Genomic DNA, 17,768 nt, shown 5'->3' with positions numbered 1-17,768 from the left:
AGAGATTTTCAATATGTGGATTTTGTCTATTATTATTTACCACAATAGAAATTAAAATGTCATTTAAAATAATTAATTCATTAAAATCATACTAGACCCATTGCATGCTAACATGATATTTTTATAGAAGGTAATTATATTTTAAGACAAAAAATAGGTAGGAGAGTAGCATTGTTCATATTTTTGCAAATCTCTGATGTTTGGCTTAAAGGAAGACAGATGGATTCATATATCTGCTTTTGCACTCAATCTGTTGCAATGTGTTGTTTTGGTCGAAATATATGAAGAAAATCTGGCCTCGCACTGATATGTAGTTGGAAAAGGGAAGGATATTTTGGTAAGTAAATAATGTCTTATATTATTATAAAAATAGCTTTATACTCACAGATGTCTTACAAAGGTCTCGAGGACCCCCAGAGCTCCACAGACCACACTTAGAGAACCATTGTGCCAGGAATTTTCATGAAGAATATAAAAGCATAATAAAAGCATCAAAGTAGAGATTGTTCATTTTTACCTTTCTTTAATTCCCCAACATTTAGCTCAGTGCCCAGCACGAAATGTACTTATTAATAAATACTTATTGACTTACCTAGAAAAAAAGTTTGAATGACTTTCTCAGGGTCGCACAGCTATTAAGTGTTACAGGCTTGGTTTGAATCTAGGACTTCTTGAAAGTTAGTGTTGCACTATACCAATTACCTCATGTGGACCTGCCTTCTTTGAGTCTTATGCAGATCACAGAAAGGGTTAATGAACTCTTTTTGAAAAGTTCACCAGTCTGTCAAGTTCTTGACATCATTTCCCAGCACAAATTTTATCTTTAAAATATTCAAACCATTCAGTGGCAGAACTAAAATGATATTTTTTTCCCCTGTCAAGGGCAACCCAATATTTAAATTAGAAGGCAAGATTGCTGTAATGAAACTGTAATGTATGTTTCAGTATTCAACTAATATAGAGTTTGAAGGCTATATTTTTTCTGATGCTACATATATTGAGACTGCTTTATATTGTACTCAAACATGAATCTTAATAGCCTGGCGATATGTTATTTTTGTGTTCCCCAAATTAACATTATTCCATTTACCAGAACAACTTTGATTTTTACCAGCATTATTGTAAATAAGGCCTTTCCACTGCAAGTGTTTTTACATTTCAAATGTTGATATTGACGTGCATATTTTTACATAATGCAAATCTGCCTTTGGAAGAAAAGTATCTTGAAAAATAGTTTAGTCGGTTTATTACCTTAAATATGTTATGATTCAAGCTCCCAACTCTAGTTAATCACAGTTTTGAGTGAATCATGAAAGAAAGAAGCATTTTCCCTCACCACTACTATTTACTGAAAATGGAAATATTAGATGACAGAAAAGGGATAAACAGAATTAAGCATACACCAGATTTCAACTGTATGCAAACATGTAGACCACCTACAATTCCACAGGACAGATTCTTTAATGGGTAGGCTTTTTTCTACACGTGACTGGGTGACTTAGTTGATTCGAAATGTACTTAAACCAAGGTTACTAGTCTTATTCCCATATGGGTCAGTTAACTTTCCTGTTTTCCATTGACATATCACCATTTGACAAATGTGGGCTTTCACTGAAAAGACAATGCACTGGGATTATACCAGTGAAGTAAAAAGAACTCATCAAGAAAATCATATGAAAACTCATCACATACCAAGCACTGTGAGATGCATTGATATTAGAAAGAAAAAGTGAAAATGGCAGCAGGACCAGGAAAGGCCTTCTACAGAAGAAGCAATTTGAGATGAATTTTGAACGAAGCCAAGAACTCCAAGACACACAGATAAAGACAGCGAGTGAGATCATTCCAGAGAATAGTGCAGCCAATAAAAAGGCAGATAGATTGCCCCTCATAAAGAACAGAAAGTAGACAACATGTCTGGACTGTAGTGTGTTTATGAGAATAATGTATAATAAAACTGGTAAGTTAAAAAGGAACCAGATAGTAAAGTGGTTTAAAGGTCAGAGCAATTTATTTTTGGTTCTGGGGGTAATTGGTATCTGCTAGTGTATTGAGTAGAAAGATGACATTGTTGGGACTACGCTTTAGAAAAATCATGTTGGCAGCTGTGTGGAGGATGGTTTAAAGTGGGTAGAAATTTGAGGCATGTAGGCCAATTAGGAAGTTTTTGCCATAGTCCAGGTGAGAGGTGATGGAAAAGAGTGATGGCTATATGAACAGAGAGAAGGGAATATGTCCTTGAAACGTTGTGGAGACAGAAATGGAAATATTTGACAATTCATTATATATATTTGGGTGAGTGAGAGTAAGGAGTTAATTATGATGCCCAGATTATGAACCTGGTGACTGGAAGGAAGGTGGTACCCTTGACAGCCAAAAAGGGATTCAGAAAAAGGGTGGATTTGGGGGAAGAGATAATTCGTTATGACTTGTATATGAGAAGTTTGATGTGCTTTGGGGACATTTAGTTCTAATTGTCTACTAGGTGGTTGAGAATGCAAGTCTGGAAGTCAGGAGTGAGACTAAGGTTAGTTATATGGATATGGGAGACTTCTGCATAGATAAAATATTTGAATCAATGAAAACTGATGTGATGTTCAAATAAGACAACGTAGGAAAAAATGAGAGTCCAGGTTAGTATCTTGGGGTCCTAACACAGTTAGTATGAATGACAGGGACAAAGATTCAACAAAGCAGACTGAGAAGGAATGAAGGCAGGTAGGGAGACAACCAAGAGAGAGCAGTCGTGAAAACCCAGAGAGTATATAGAAGCCCAGCCAGTCTCACCATAAACGTTATGTGAGAATAACTACATGAATTGGTCTTTGTCCTTCCCTCTAAGATCAAGTAGAAAATATTTAATCTCTCTTCCACATGATAATCCTTCAAATACTTATACCTGTTATGTCCCCCTCACCTCAAAGTCTTCATTTGGCTAAACATAAACTAACATACCTGATAGAGCCCTTTTAGGTCTGTAAAGCACTACAGAGGAGAGAGGTAGACCTCTAGTACCTGAATGTCTTGCAGCTTGTTAATGTCTTTCTGGAAATGTAGCACCCAGAACTAAATACAACAGTCATAATCTTACCAGGGCTGAATACAGTGAATCTATTAACATCCTCTTTATATAGCCAAAAGTCATATTTCATTTTTTTAGCTGATATGTTACATTGTGGAGTCACATTGAGGTGGCAATCTCAATACCTTAAAAAAATCCTGTTTCTATCTTTGCAGAATCAAATGATTTTTTTGTAATGAAAAAGCCAATAAACAGAGATGGATCTAGTGTTCTCTACAACTTAGTCAATTATGTGAGAGTAAAGATGTGGTTTGCTGTAGGGACCATGGAAGCCTATTACTCCTCTTCCTATGCTTCACTAAGCATACCCTTGAGATGTGTTTAAGTCATTCTCACAAGAGATTTTACATAAAGAAGAAAAAGTTGGCACATAGATAATGTTCCCTTCCTCACCTTTTGGAAGGCAGTGATGATCTGGGATTTCACTTCCAAACTTCACTTTCTAGCATACAGTTATCATATTAATTAATGTTTATTTACTGATTGTTACCTTCTTGCAAAGGTGCATCCCCTTCAACACAGGCTTCTTCTTGGTCTCATCCAGCTATCTATAATAAAATAACAATTGTAAGCAATTATGCATTTTAAGGTTTGCAAAGCCCTTTATATATGTTATCTCATTTGATCCTCACAAAAGACTTATGAGCTAAGTGCTAGTATTATATCTATTTTACAGATAAGGAAAGAAAGCATAGAGAAGTTAAATAATTTGAGGCTCACACATCTAGTAAATATCTGGGGCAGGATTTGAACTGTCTTCCTGACTCCTGGTCCTGCACTATATTATGTGGAACATTGCGTACTTATACTAAAGCTGGTAGTTACACTGTTGGGCAGCCATCTGGCACAGTGAATTGAAGACAATGGAAGACTCATTCATTCTTCTAAGTTCAAATCTGGCTTCACAACCTTACAGTATGTAACCAATGGCAAATCCCTTAACCCTGTTTGCCTCACTTTCCTTATCTGTAAAATGAGCTGGAGAAGGAAATGCAAACTACTGCAGGATCTTTGCCAAGAAAATCCCCAGTGAGGTCAGGTCAGATATGGCTAAAATGATAGAACAAGTTACATTGTCATCAACGAGAGTGGTTTGTAAGATAAATTTGTCAAATACTTATTGAAGTCCCATATTTTATTCCCCATTTAGTTTCATATATAAATGATATTTTGGATAATCTGGTTTATTGGTTTGCATGCTAAGCTTTCTATAGACTCTCATTCCATTGCTTTTCACAATTTTGTGAGACAGTGGTGCTCATAATCTTCTATGTCCTTCTTCTTTTTGATATCTTGTAAATGACCTAGTGCTATTAACCAGTCCCAAAGACAGGCTGCTGATAGCCATACTAACCTTAGCTATTGGGATGAAGGAAGTGATTGATTCAATATAAGCAAGGTACTTTTTTTTATTTCTCTATTTGTCCAGTCTTTAAACACAGGGTAAAGATACATACTGTAATTCTGGTTCTGGTTCTTATTAAACCCTGCTTTGTCTTCCTTTTTTTTCTGCACCAAGATGATGTGTGAGTGATACCAAATATGTCAGAATACAGTAAAAATGTTCCAATTCTGGGAAGGCAGGAAGTCTTACCCATTGGGAGCTTCATTTAGCATCTGGGGGCATTCTAGGGATGTCATCGCTACAGGCAAAACCATCTGCTACGTGTGAAATAAACATTATATTTTGTTTTCTATATGTCAAGAGTTACTGCCAGTCAACATTACTTAATTCCCATCTGACTCAACATAATTTCTGTAACCAACGCTAAGGACCACCTGCTTGAAATCCTGTCTGATCCATTGTACCTGCTCCCTTCCTTGTAACGGCTATGAGCCTAGCCATAGTCCTACCATAATCAAGGTTGCCCTGGGTTTCCTTGCTGTCCCTGATTAGCTTAGAAAACAAGTGTTTGCTAACTAAAATTGTTACAGAGTTCTGCAATTGCCATAATCGCATTATTTCAGCTACATTTCTATGAGAAATATTGATAATCATAATCACTGTCTTAATTTTTACCCATTTCCCATTAATTTTCTAGTCAAAATCTATTGGAAAGAAATAAAATTGAAGTGTTATAATCTCAAGAAATGTCTGTTAATCTTTTTTTCCTAAATTGGTGTTGATTTTAAAGCTAGTCAATGGGGCATAGGGTGTTCTGCAAATACTGGTAGCTCTAGTGTGAGAGATGCTGAGACCTTTCAGTGCTACTTTCCACCTTTGGTGTCCACCTAATTTACACAATTCTCACTTGTGATTCCAAGAAGCTGTAACATGCACAATGGCCAAATGCTGATACATTTTTTTGCCAAATGGGAGGAACTTGGTTGAGAATAATTGAGTGGTCTCAAACGTGTCATGAGTTAAGGGAGTGATCGCAAATATGAAAAGTTCCTCTGGCAGAATAGGTTGATGGGAACAATTTAATCCAACAGATATGAAGGTGACTGAAGCAGATGTTGTGGAGTATGTAGAACTTGACTAGACATCAAAGATGCCAAGATCATCCACTGCATCCCAAATCATCATCTGTCATCATGACTTTTGTCTTACCACTGGACTTCAATGATTCTGAAAGAGACAGTAAAGTTGAGGACTTTCTGCAACTCAGTCTCACTTAAATCCAATTTATGAATGAGTCAAAAGATGTCACCCATTACCATTTTACCATTTTTACCTACTTCAAAGTCCTGTGGCAAACAGCAAGAGACAAAGCAATAAGTGCAGATAGACTGAGATCTGTAGCCACAATCTTGCACACAGGTGGCTCAGGCTATAGAGTAGTCTCTTCTCACAGGATTGAAGTAACAGTGAAGTTCAGCAGCCCCATGTGTATCTAAACAATCTTTTTTAAGGATTGCACTGTTCATCTCCTGAGGTGAGGAAGGGGTGAGAAAAAGTGCCCTAAAAATTGTCTGCTTCTCCTAACCTGACCTGCTTGCTTCAGCAGGTGAGCATCCCACCCTAGAGTTGAAACATAAAACAATGTACCAAGACTTTTGGGAAGATGATTTCATTTACCATTGGTAAATGAAATGTGTGCACACTTATGGAGAACATAAAATCCAGTAGACCTGAAACAACTCTTGCTGTGAGAAAACTCAGCAGGCATGACATTCAATAGCAGTCCTGAGTGAAACAAGGCTTCAAATGAAGGCCAACTTATCAAGGTCAGAGCTGGATGCACATGTTTCTGTAGTGACTGGCATAGGTTTTGCAATTAAAACTAACCTAGTCAACAAGGTTGACTCCTCCCCAAAGGAGTTAATAATAGACTCATGACAATATGATTGCCCCTTCTAGGAAGGTGCCATGCCACCATCATCAATACATAGACTCCCACCATGATGAACCCTAAGGAGGTCAAAGAAAACTTTTATGAAGCTCTGGAGACCTCATCATCGATGTACTGAAAGACGTTATAATTCTAGGTGACTCTAATGCTGGATGGGCACAGAATATCTGATGTGCCAGGGACAAATCGTGTTGGAAATAACAGCAATGATCACTTATTACTGAAGATTTGTGCATCTCGTGGCATTCTCATCACTAAAACTATATTCTGTTTTCCAAAATGCAGTAAAATGTCATGGATGCATCCTCACAGTAAACATTAGTATTTAATAGACTATGTCATTGTAAGGAGAAGAGACAAGCAGGATGTGAGAGTGACTAAGGGTCCCATGTGGTACAAAGCGCTGAACTGATTATGGACTTATCCTCTCCAAGCTAAACATTTGCATTCAACAAAAACAGCAGTCCCAGGGCTAGATGACTACCAAAAAACTTAATGTTAACAGCTTATAGCACTTTTGCAAACCTTAATTGATAACTTGAAGGAAAAGCTGAGCCAACACATAATTAACAACAGTGGAGTACAAAAGAGTGAGCAGTTTTCAGAAATTTGGTGTAAAGCACCACATTTACTCATCTGGGTCAGAATGCCAGCCAACATCAAGATTGGTTTGATGAAAATTATTGGGAAATTCAAAAGCTGCTAAATGAAAAGTGAGAGCTCCACAGGGTTCATCTGTGGATACTTCCCCTGTTTCTTAGAAGGCAGCATTAATCAAAAGTAAAGTACAAGTGAAGCTTGGAGAGATGAAGGATTCTTAGCTCAGGAAGAAGGCAAATGAACTTCAGTTTTAGGCTGATAGTAGTGATCCAAAGTACTGTTATGATACCCTGAAGGTTATTTATGGCCCAAAGTCTTACAGTGCACCTCAATTACTCAGTGCTGATTTAGCCACATTGATTAGTGATAAAGACATGATCCTGGGGAGATGGGTTGAATAATTCCACAATGTTCTCAACAAACCATCATTAATCACTGCTAAAGCCAGTAACCTTATACGTCAATTTGAAGTCAATCTCTCTCTAACTGAACTTCCAAAAAAAAGAAGTTTTGAAAAACACTTGGTTTCTCTTGTGTGATAAAACTCCTGGTACTGATTCTATTCCACCTGAAATTTATAAGACAGGGGGTCCACTGCTCATACAAAAGGTGATGGAAATTTTCCAGGTTATATGGCAAGAGGATATTATCCCCTAGTAGTTCAATGATGGCTCTATGGCCATCTCTATAAAGGAAAGGGAAATAAGTTGTGCTGTCACAACCCCCGCGGAGGGTGGAGTATCTTCGTCACTGCCAACAAGATTCTTGTCAGAGTCCTCTGTAATATACTTAATCCTTTTTCTGGAAGATGGTAATCTATCTGAGAACCAGTGGGGCTTCAGTAAGAGCTGAGGAACAATCAATATTGTGTTTGCTGCTCAACAACTCCAGGAAAAATGCCAAGATTAGAACACTATGCTTTTTCAATCTAACAACAGCCTTTGAGTGCTTATGGATTTGGTTGTCTGTTTATCAGCATTGTATGCCAGTTTCATGATGGAATACTTGCATGGGTTCTGGATAATGGACAACGTTCTCAAGCTTTTTCAGTCACCACTGCAGTGAAGCTAGACTGTGTTCTTGCTTCCATGCTTTTTAGCATGACATTTTCTGCCATGTTGTTAGATGCCTTCAACAAGGACAAAAACTACTGTCACAATGATGGTAAATTATTTAATTTGAAAAGGTTATATATCAAGATTAAAGTGGAGAGAGTGTTGGTGTGAGATTTTTTGTTCATAGGTGTTTGTGTACTCAATGAAGCCAGCTGTGGATAAGTTCACTTACTTTGGCAGTATACTTTCAAGGGATGTACATACACATAGATGATGAAGTTGACATATGCATTGCCAGAGCTAGCTCAGTTTTGGTTTGGCTCCAAGGAAAATGTGGCAGAAAGAGATATGAGACTGCCTACCACACTGAAGGTCTATAGAATTATTGTGGTGACCTCATTGTTGTGTGTCTGTGAAATCTGGAGGGTGTACTAGCAACATGCCTGGAGACTGATTCACTTCCATTTGAATTGTCTTAGGAAGATTCTGAAGACCAGCTAACAAGATAAGATAATGGACACTGAGGTCCATTCTTGAGCTGAACATTCGAATTCTACTGCAGAGAGCATAATTCTGATTGACCCACCATATTGTTCTTATGCCAAATATACATTTGCCTAAAAGACTACTTTACAGCAGACTCACAAGGCAAATCTTCATGTGGAAGTCAGAAAAAGAAATGTGAGGACACTCTCAAGGTCTCTCTGAAGAACTTTGAAATTGATTGTAAGCCATGGGGGACATTAGCACAAGACATCCAGCATGGTATACTCAAATTAAAAGATGGCACTGTACTCTGTGATCAAAACAGAATTGCAGTAGCTCAAAAGAAACCTGTGATGTGCAAATTTAAAGACATCTCCACTCCAAATGTTCATGTGGACTATGTGTGCCCAACCTGTGGCAGAGCCTTCCAAGCTCATAGTGCTCTGATCACCCATAGTCAGACACACTATACCTTGACCCCAACATGGTGATGTCTTTTTGGTCTACTTTGAGAACAAGGAGAAGAACCAACCAACCAACCAACCAATCAATGTTCTGACTTCACAAAAATGGTTAATTCTAAAATGACTTTAATAATAGTTATGAACAATTTCTATTCATTAAGACATATTTAATTTAATTTATTTTTTGTAATATCCGGTACTTTGAGGCTCTCTTTTTGAAGATGTGTAGGCATAAGAATCAGAAGTTTGGGTCACTTTCATTTGCTGAACCTAGTCTATACTTTCAAACCTGTTTTAGCAGGGTAGTAGTAGAGGATGGGGCAAAGGGATAATGCGATCCCTGATGGGGGAAAGGCTGTGAAACAGTTTTTGAAAGGGCATCGTGTCATGTAATAGAATTGCCTTGGAGAAATTTTGAGCATGTGTAGCCATTCTCTTCTTGATTACCATCTGATTGTCATGGATGAAGAGGACACTTTTTGATTAGCTCCATAGACAGAAATATGGGACAGTTCCCTTTATCTGACTTTTTCCTACCTAGCTGTCTTCCAGTGAGAGAAGAGAGACAATACTCTTAGAGAAAAGGCTTTTGGCCTTTCTCATCTAAGGCTGACATATGGTCTTGGAACAGAGCCCTCTGCTCTTTGCCTCTATGTTTATTCTTTACTGTTTTAGGTGATGGAATTTGGAGATGTCTATGAGTGTGTGAGTTTTAATAAGTCAATAGTGAGCTTCTGGGGAGTCCACAGGGTAGAGTCAGTGGTCCATTTAATGTCCAGATATGAGTGTCCCAAGAAAGTAGCTTTTTAGAGTCCAACCTAGAAGTAGCTGAGATGTGTACTCATATAGTTATGCTATATTGGAAAGTGAATTTGGTGAGGTGAATGCTATTCAGAAACTATGTTAAGTCTGAGCCCACTTTCCCAAGGGACTACTAAACTAAGGTGCTATAGGAGAGAATATGCCATCCACGTATGAGGGGGAGGTGTTTGTATTTCTACTTTTGTAATATCTGTCAAGTAAATTCCCCTTTTGAAAAGCTGATTGACACTAACTGATTAAACGGAAGCTGGGAATAAAGCATTTGCAGTTAATAATAATGGGTGTAACACAACAGAATTTGGAATAAAGCCAAGACTATTAGAGAAAGACACTCACAACCTCTCAGGAATGTTCCAGGAATGTCTCCTAGAGCCTCTGGTGGGGGTGGGGTAGGGAGGAGAGATAATCAGTTTTACTCTGAAAAATTTAATTTCTACAATAGCTTAAGCTACTCTTTTTCTTCAACATGCATTTCCTGACTCAATGCGTGCCATCACAAAGAAGCAACACATATCAATGTATGTATGGATTAGGTTTGGAGAAACTTGTCATGGTTCTTCATATGGTAGCTGTACTTCATCTTTTGAAGTGGATGTTGGTACTTAAGCTTCAGTAATTCACTTTGCACTATTTGCTTTATGAATGAATAAATGGTGAGCATTGCAAATAGGTTACCTAACGACCCTGTGAAACTCTTTTCTTGTGTGTTACTGTTGGGCACATGACTCCTCCAATTCATTTCTTGCTAAGTCCTTGCTGACTCCTTCACTCATTTCTTCATGGAGAATGTGAGCTCTCTTTCCAGTTAGTTGCAAATTCTTTATGTCTTTTCTCCTTTCACTTTTAGCAGGAATATAACTATGGATATGGTTTAGTTCTGCACTTTGGGCATTGGACAAATATATATTAATAAAACCAATTAGATTTTTAAAAATGTGGTGGTGAAACATGATCCTTGGTACACTCTGAGCCATTTCATAACAGTTCACCCGTATTACTGCACACGTACATTTCAAGCAGCCAATTAATCAACAATAGAAAGCTTGACTTACAGTCAGGAAGATCTGAGGCTGTATCCTGCATCAGGCATTTGCTAACTGTACAATTCACCTAACCTATGCTCTTTGAGCCTCACTTTTCTCATCTATAAAACAGGAAAGTTGGAGTTGATGGTTTCTAAAGTATCTTCCAGTTTTAAATCTATGACTCTATGGTCCTATGGACGTAAATTGATGGATCATCTACTATTTGTTTAGTTCATTTCAAAATGTTTTATGGGGTTCATATGGAGTACATTCATAGTTGTTACCCTGAAATACCTTGTAGTACCATTGATGACAAAAGATACATAGGAGCAAAATAGGGAGAGAAAAAGATAGTATATGGTTAAGTATCAAAATAAATGGTCAAACAGTAGTCAATGACTATAGTAACCTACTTTTTGACAAACCCAAAGATTCCACCTTCTGGGATGAGACCTCACTGAAAAAAAAAACTGCAGGGAAAACTGTATAACAGTATGGTAGAAACTAGGCATACATCAACATCTTACACTGTATAACAAGATAAAGTCATAATGGGTACATGAGTTAGACAATCTATAAACAAATTAGGAGAGAAGGGAATAGTTTACCTGTCAAATCTTTGGAAAAGGAAAGAATTTATGACCAAACAAGAGATAGAGAACATTATAAAATGAAAAATGGATAATTTTGATTACATGAAATTAAAAAGTTTTTCAACAAACAATGCCATGCAACCAAGATTAGAAGGGAAGCAGAAAGCTGGAAAAAAATTTTACAGGCTTGATAAAGGCCTCATTTCCAAAATAAATAGAGAACTGAGTCAAATTTATAAGAATATGTCATTCTACAATTGATAAATAGCTAAAAGATATGAAGAAATTAAAGCTTTTTATAGTAAGAGAAAAAATGTTCTAAATCATTATTGAATAGAGAAATGAACATTAAAAAAGTTCTGCTGTATCATCTCACACCTATCAGATTGGCTAACATGACAAAACAGGAAAATGATAAAACTTGGAGAAGATATGGGAAAATTGGAACACTAATACATTACTGGTGGTGTTGTGAACTGATCTAACCATTCTGGAGATCAGTTTGGAACTATGCCCAAAGGACTATAAAACTTGCATACTCTTTGAATCATCAATACCACTTCTAGGTCTGTATCCCCAAAAGATCATAAAAATGGGAAGAGGACTCACATGTACAAAAGTATTTATAGGAGCTCTTTTTGTGGTAGCCAAAAATTGGAAATTTAGGGGGTGTCCTAACTGGGGAATGGCTGAACAAGTAGTGCTATATGAATGTAAGAGAATACTATTGTTCCATAAGAAATGATGAACAGGCAGCCTTCAGAAAAACATGGAAAGACTTTTCATGACCTAATGCTGAGTGAAGTGAGCAGAACCAGGCGAATATTGTACACAGTAATAGCAACATTATATGATGACCAAGTTTGATAGACTTAGCTCTTCTCAGCAATGTAATGAGCTAAGACAATTCCGAAAGATTCATGATGAGGAATGCCATCCGCATCCAGAGAAAGAAAGAACCACGAAGTCTGAAAGCAAATTGAAGCATACCATTCTCTCCTTTTTTGTATGGTTTCTCCCTTTTGTTCTAATTCTTCTGTACAACATGTGGAAATATGTTTAATATGATTGTACATGTATAGCCTATATCAGATTGCATTACGTTTTTAGGAGGACTAAGGGGAGAAAATGAAAACTCAAAATCTTATAGAAGTGAATGTTGTAAACTATAACCAACTAAATAAATTTTTTTTAAATGAACGATCAATAAAATAAGGGCTTTATGGATGCAAAAAAGTGAGAAGCTAATGTTGGGTAACATAATTGGATGAGGGTTCATGGAAGAGGAGAGGGAAGATTGAAATATGCTGTAAAATATGAGTCTGAATTTGAAGAGCTAACAAGAGGAAAACCTGTGGCAATAAAAGCTGTGAGTAGAGAGTAGAAAGTGGGAAGAGTTTAAGGGTTGGAACAAAGCTAAGAGTGAGCATGGTAGATGTTGAGATTTTTTGTTCCAGCATAAATCTGAAGAGATTATTAGACTGGAATGGCTGATGTGTCTTAGGGATCAGTAATAAAATAAAATTTGATATGTAGGTGAAGAGATTATGGTGAATCTTCTTCAAATCTGTTTTTTCCTCTCATTACAGAAAACAATAGAGACACAAAACAAGTGTTGTTGTTTTTAACAGAGGATTAAACTAATGAAAGCTATAAACTGACATGAAAATTTCAAAGACATTAAGAGGATATAATTTTATTTTTAGTTCAAGGGATGGATTCATGGGTATTTATTATGTGCTCTATCTGTTAGCTTTGTAAATTATGTCTAAAATGGATATTTAACATGAAACTCATCTTGAAAAATTGCTTATTGAGTGGCTTTTGATAATTTTAACCTTTATATTCTATTATTTGGGCAGCTAGGTGGTGTAGTAGATAGAGTTCCAGGCTTGGAGTCAAGAAGACTCATTTTCCTGAGTTCAAATCTGCCCTCAGACACTTCTTAGCTATGTGAACCTAGAAGTCACTTACCCTGTTTACCTCAGTCCCCTCACGTATAAAATATGCTGGAGAAGGGTATGACAAAGCACTTCAGCATCTTTGCTGAGAAAACCTCAAATAGCATCATAAAAATTCAGAAAGGACTAAAATGACTGAACAACAGACAACTATTTATTTCTATCCTTTGAGGGAATGACTTCAAATAGGGTTTCATATTCTTTGCATTTTGTATATAATGAAGAGTTAATAAAATTGTTGTCACTCTTGATTATTAGAGTTATTGCAGAGGATTTTTTTTCTTAATACCTGCATTTTCCTATAATCACTGACTTGCTCTTAATGGCATGTTACCAGATAGATTAAAATGAGATGTGGTCCATGTTAAATACATCATTTGCTTCATTAATAAATTAAAGTACCATGTTGATGCCAAAGACCGAAGTTTTTAAAATCCAATTAAATTTTACTGTTTTTTTTATTGATGACAACTTATAATAATCTACATATCCACAGATAATGTTGATAGAATGTATTATCTCTACATATTAGCATACATATTTCATTATAATGAACAGTGGGGAGTCTAAAAATGTCCATTTGTTTAAAAATTCACAAGTTATTACAACAACCACAGTGTATGAGGATTTTTTCTGGTAGACTTAGAACTTCATTGCAATGCAAGGACTTAAAAAATTCCCATTGGTCTTTTAAGGCAAAATGCCTTCCACATCCAGAGAAAGAACTGTGGAATTAAATCACAGAATGTAGCAGATCATTTCCTTTTGTGTTACATTTTGGTTTGTTATATGATTTCTCTCATTCATTTTAATTCTTCCATACAACATTTAATAGGAATGTAATTGTAAGCCATCTCAGGGAAGGAGGGAGAGGTGGGGAGGAGGGAGGGAGAGAGAAGGAAAGAAAAAAATCTACGTTGTGTGAGAGTGATTGTGGAACACTGAAAAAAAATTCACAAGTTATGTTATTGCATATGTCACAATATTTTCACAGAAGGCAAGTATGTAAACTACCATCACCATTATTTTATATGTATTATTATTGTCATTATTATTGGTGGTGGTGGTGGTGGTCGTACTAGTAGTACTAGGAGGAGGAGAAAAATGTTGATGAGGGAAATATGGATCTGGAAAGGGCTTGTTTAGGTTGAAAGGGATGTTTTTTGGCAATGAATCAAAAAGAACAGGATATTGTGAGATTCCTTCTCAGAACTAAAACAGCAATTGCCTTGTGCTTCACTTATTTATTAAGTATATTTAACTACATCATATCTATTGTCCAACATCCCCTATGTATCAGAAGGTACCCCACTGAACTATCTAACTTGAAAAGGCTACAAGCCAAGACTAAAGTGGAAAGAATGTTGTTGCATGATTTTTTTTTTTTGTTTGCAGATGATTGTGCACTCAATGTAGCCCCTGAAGCTAAGATGCGACAAAGTATAAATCAATTTTCTGCTGCTTGTGTTAATTTTGGCCTAATAATCAACCCCAAGAAAACAGGTTCTCCACCAACCAGCTCCACACCATTCATTTTTTAAATCGTTGGTCACAGCAAATGGAAAAATTTTGAATACTGTGAAAGAGTTCACTTAACTTGGTAGTTATGTGTTTGTCCCTTGACAAAGAAGACCATGCCATTAGAGAAATGATGACATGACTTGCAAATTGACTTTGTTTTGAGTGCAGGAGGGCTGTGCAGGTCACTAGCCTCATTTCTCCTCCAGAGCCATCTGAATCCAGTGACCAGATATTCATCAGGATGACTGGAGATGGCCCAGGATGAGGCAATTGGGGTTAAGTGACTTGCCTAAGGTCATATAGCTAGTGAGTGTCAAGTGTCTGAGGTGAGATTTGAACTCAGGTCCTCCTGACTCCTACTCTATCTACTGCACCACCTAGCTGCCCAGTTACAGAGAACAGAATTAAGTAGTTGATAGAAATAATATATTAACATTGACTTAGAAACCAATTAAATATTCCATTTTCTTAATATAAGTTAATTGCCTACTGGTGTTGAATTGGGTTTTTGAGAACATCTCTTGGCCCTGTGGTACAGTAAGAAGAAAATGTGGCGTATGTCATCAGAAGTCATGGATTCTTACCCAGCTCCTTCTCTAAATAACTAGGTGACCTTGGACATGTGGCTGACCTATCTAGTATTAGACTACAGGACATTTAAGATCCCTTTCACCTCTGCAATTCTATGCACATGTGGGATAGAAAACTTTGAAGGAGCATCAAAATGGCCCATTTACCTCTAGATAACTTTAATCTACTTTGAAGTAAGCTATTTACTTGCAGAAGAGCAAAATGTAATGATTTTAGGTGAAAAACAGCTGAAGTGTAAGGAGAGGGTGGGATGAGATAATTGGCAAACTTTTAGGCAAATGATTAATAATCTAAACTGTGCCACCACAGGTTAGAGAAAAAGTGTTAGAGGAGTTCAGAGATGGAGAAAACAATTGAAACACGTGCCTTTCTACTTTCTACCTATGTAGCCTTTCCTTGGGTCTGAAATGCCCTCTTTCCTCACCTCCTGCTTCTTCAAATCCTTGGTTTGCTTTAAGGCCCAGAATAAGCACTGTCTGAGAGAAGAGACCTTTTCCAAAAACCTCTGCTGCTAGTACTTCCCCAGAATTATTTTGTATATATTTTTAAGCGATTTACTATAGAAAACAAGCATCTTAATAGATTGGGCCAAACATATAGGTCTTAGCTCTTTTAGCAACTCCTTTATATTAAATATTGACCTACATTTATCCTCATGAGAGTTATTTTAAAACATCAGGTTAGATCAACTTACTATGTAATTTACTAAACTCTAGACCATGGCATCAGAGAAATAATGACATGACTTGCACTTGACTTTGCTTTGAGTGAGGGCTGTGCAGGTCCCCAGTCTCACTTCTCCTCCAGAGCCATCTGAATCCAGTGAGCAGATATTCATCAAGATGACTGGAGATGACCCAGGATGAAGCAATTAGGTTAAGTGACTTGCCCAAGGTCACACAGTTAGTGAGTGTCAAATGTCTGAGGTGAGATTTGAACTCAGGTCCTCCTGACTCCTGCACTGGTACTCTATTCACTGTGCCACCTAGCTGCCCAGTTACAGAAAACAGAATTAACTAATTGGCAGAAATAATAACAGTATATAGATGAGTTTGGATAGCATCTAAAATAATGGAAGTGTTCTTTTCTGGTGAAGGCTGAACAGATGACTTCAGGTTTGAAGGGGTAAAGATAAAAAGAAGATTCTTCAAATATTATACAACTTTACTTGTACATAAAGTAGGAAGGACTACTGGTCATGCATAGATCTTTCCAATAAACCAATACACACCGCGGTCAACAAAGTCATTTTCCCACATGAACAACAATAAACCATTGAATACAAATCTGCTAGATAGCTTGTTGTTATACATAGTGGCATCTTAAATATAATTGTCACATGTAAAGAGCCTAATATTGAGTAGCAAATAACTAAGTAACAAATATTCCTAATTTCTCTTGACACTATTAATATTAAGGGACTCTTCTTTGTGAAGATTCTCTGCATATGTGAGACATATATATATATACATATATACTAGATATAGTTTCTAGAATATAGCAGATAATAAATATTTATTGATTGTACTTTAACTATAAGCACCTATTGATCAATCAGAAACTTTACAACTTGGTAGTATGCTTTCCAGGGATGTACAGATAGATGATGAGGTTGATACATGCATTACCAGAGCTCCTCTGGCTCCAAGAAAAGTGTGGAAAAGAAGAGGTTTTGTGCTACCTACCAAACTGAAGGTCAACAGAGCTTTTAGGTTGACCTCAACTATTATATACCTGTGAAACCTGGATGGTCTACCAGTGGCATGCCAGGAAACAGAACTGCTTCCATTTGAATTGTCTTAGGAAGATTCTGAAGACCACCTAGCAAGATAGGGTACTAGACACTGAAGTCCTTGCTCAAGCTAAACTGCCAAGCATTCAAGTTCTACTGCAGAGATTACATCTCTGGTGGGCTAGCCACATTGTTCAAATGCCAAATGTACATTTGCCTACAAAACTATTTTAAAGCAAACTCATACAAGGCAGGCAGTCACATGGAGGTCAGAAAAAAGATAGAAAGACACTGTCAAGATCTCTCTGAAGAACTTTGAGATTGACTGTAAGACATGGGAAACATTAGCATAAGACCATCCAGCATGGTGTACCCACGTTAAAAGATAACAGTGTAGTCTTTAAGCAAAGCAGAATTGCAGTAGCTCAAAAGAAACAGGTGATGTGCAAATTTAAAGACATCTCCACTCCAAATATTCATGTGGACTATTTGTGCCCAGCCTGTAGTAGAAACTTGCAATCTTATATTGTCTGATCAGCC

At 36.9% G+C, this 17,768-nt stretch overlaps 1 long non-coding RNA gene across 1 annotated transcript in view; it reads left to right on the top strand.

Moving 5' to 3' along the window:
• The window catches only part of LOC140506235 (uncharacterized), a 148,879-nt gene that overhangs the window by 50,172 nt on the left and 80,939 nt on the right, over positions 1-17,768 (top strand). The window lies entirely within an intron of this gene.

The sequence above is a fragment of the Notamacropus eugenii genome, chromosome 5, assembly GCF_028372415.1.
Source record: "Notamacropus eugenii isolate mMacEug1 chromosome 5, mMacEug1.pri_v2, whole genome shotgun sequence".
Classification (NCBI taxonomy): domain Eukaryota; kingdom Metazoa; phylum Chordata; class Mammalia; order Diprotodontia; family Macropodidae; genus Notamacropus; species Notamacropus eugenii.
The sequence above is the reverse complement of the archived record's forward strand: the minus strand, read 5'-3'. Positions and strand labels throughout refer to the sequence as shown.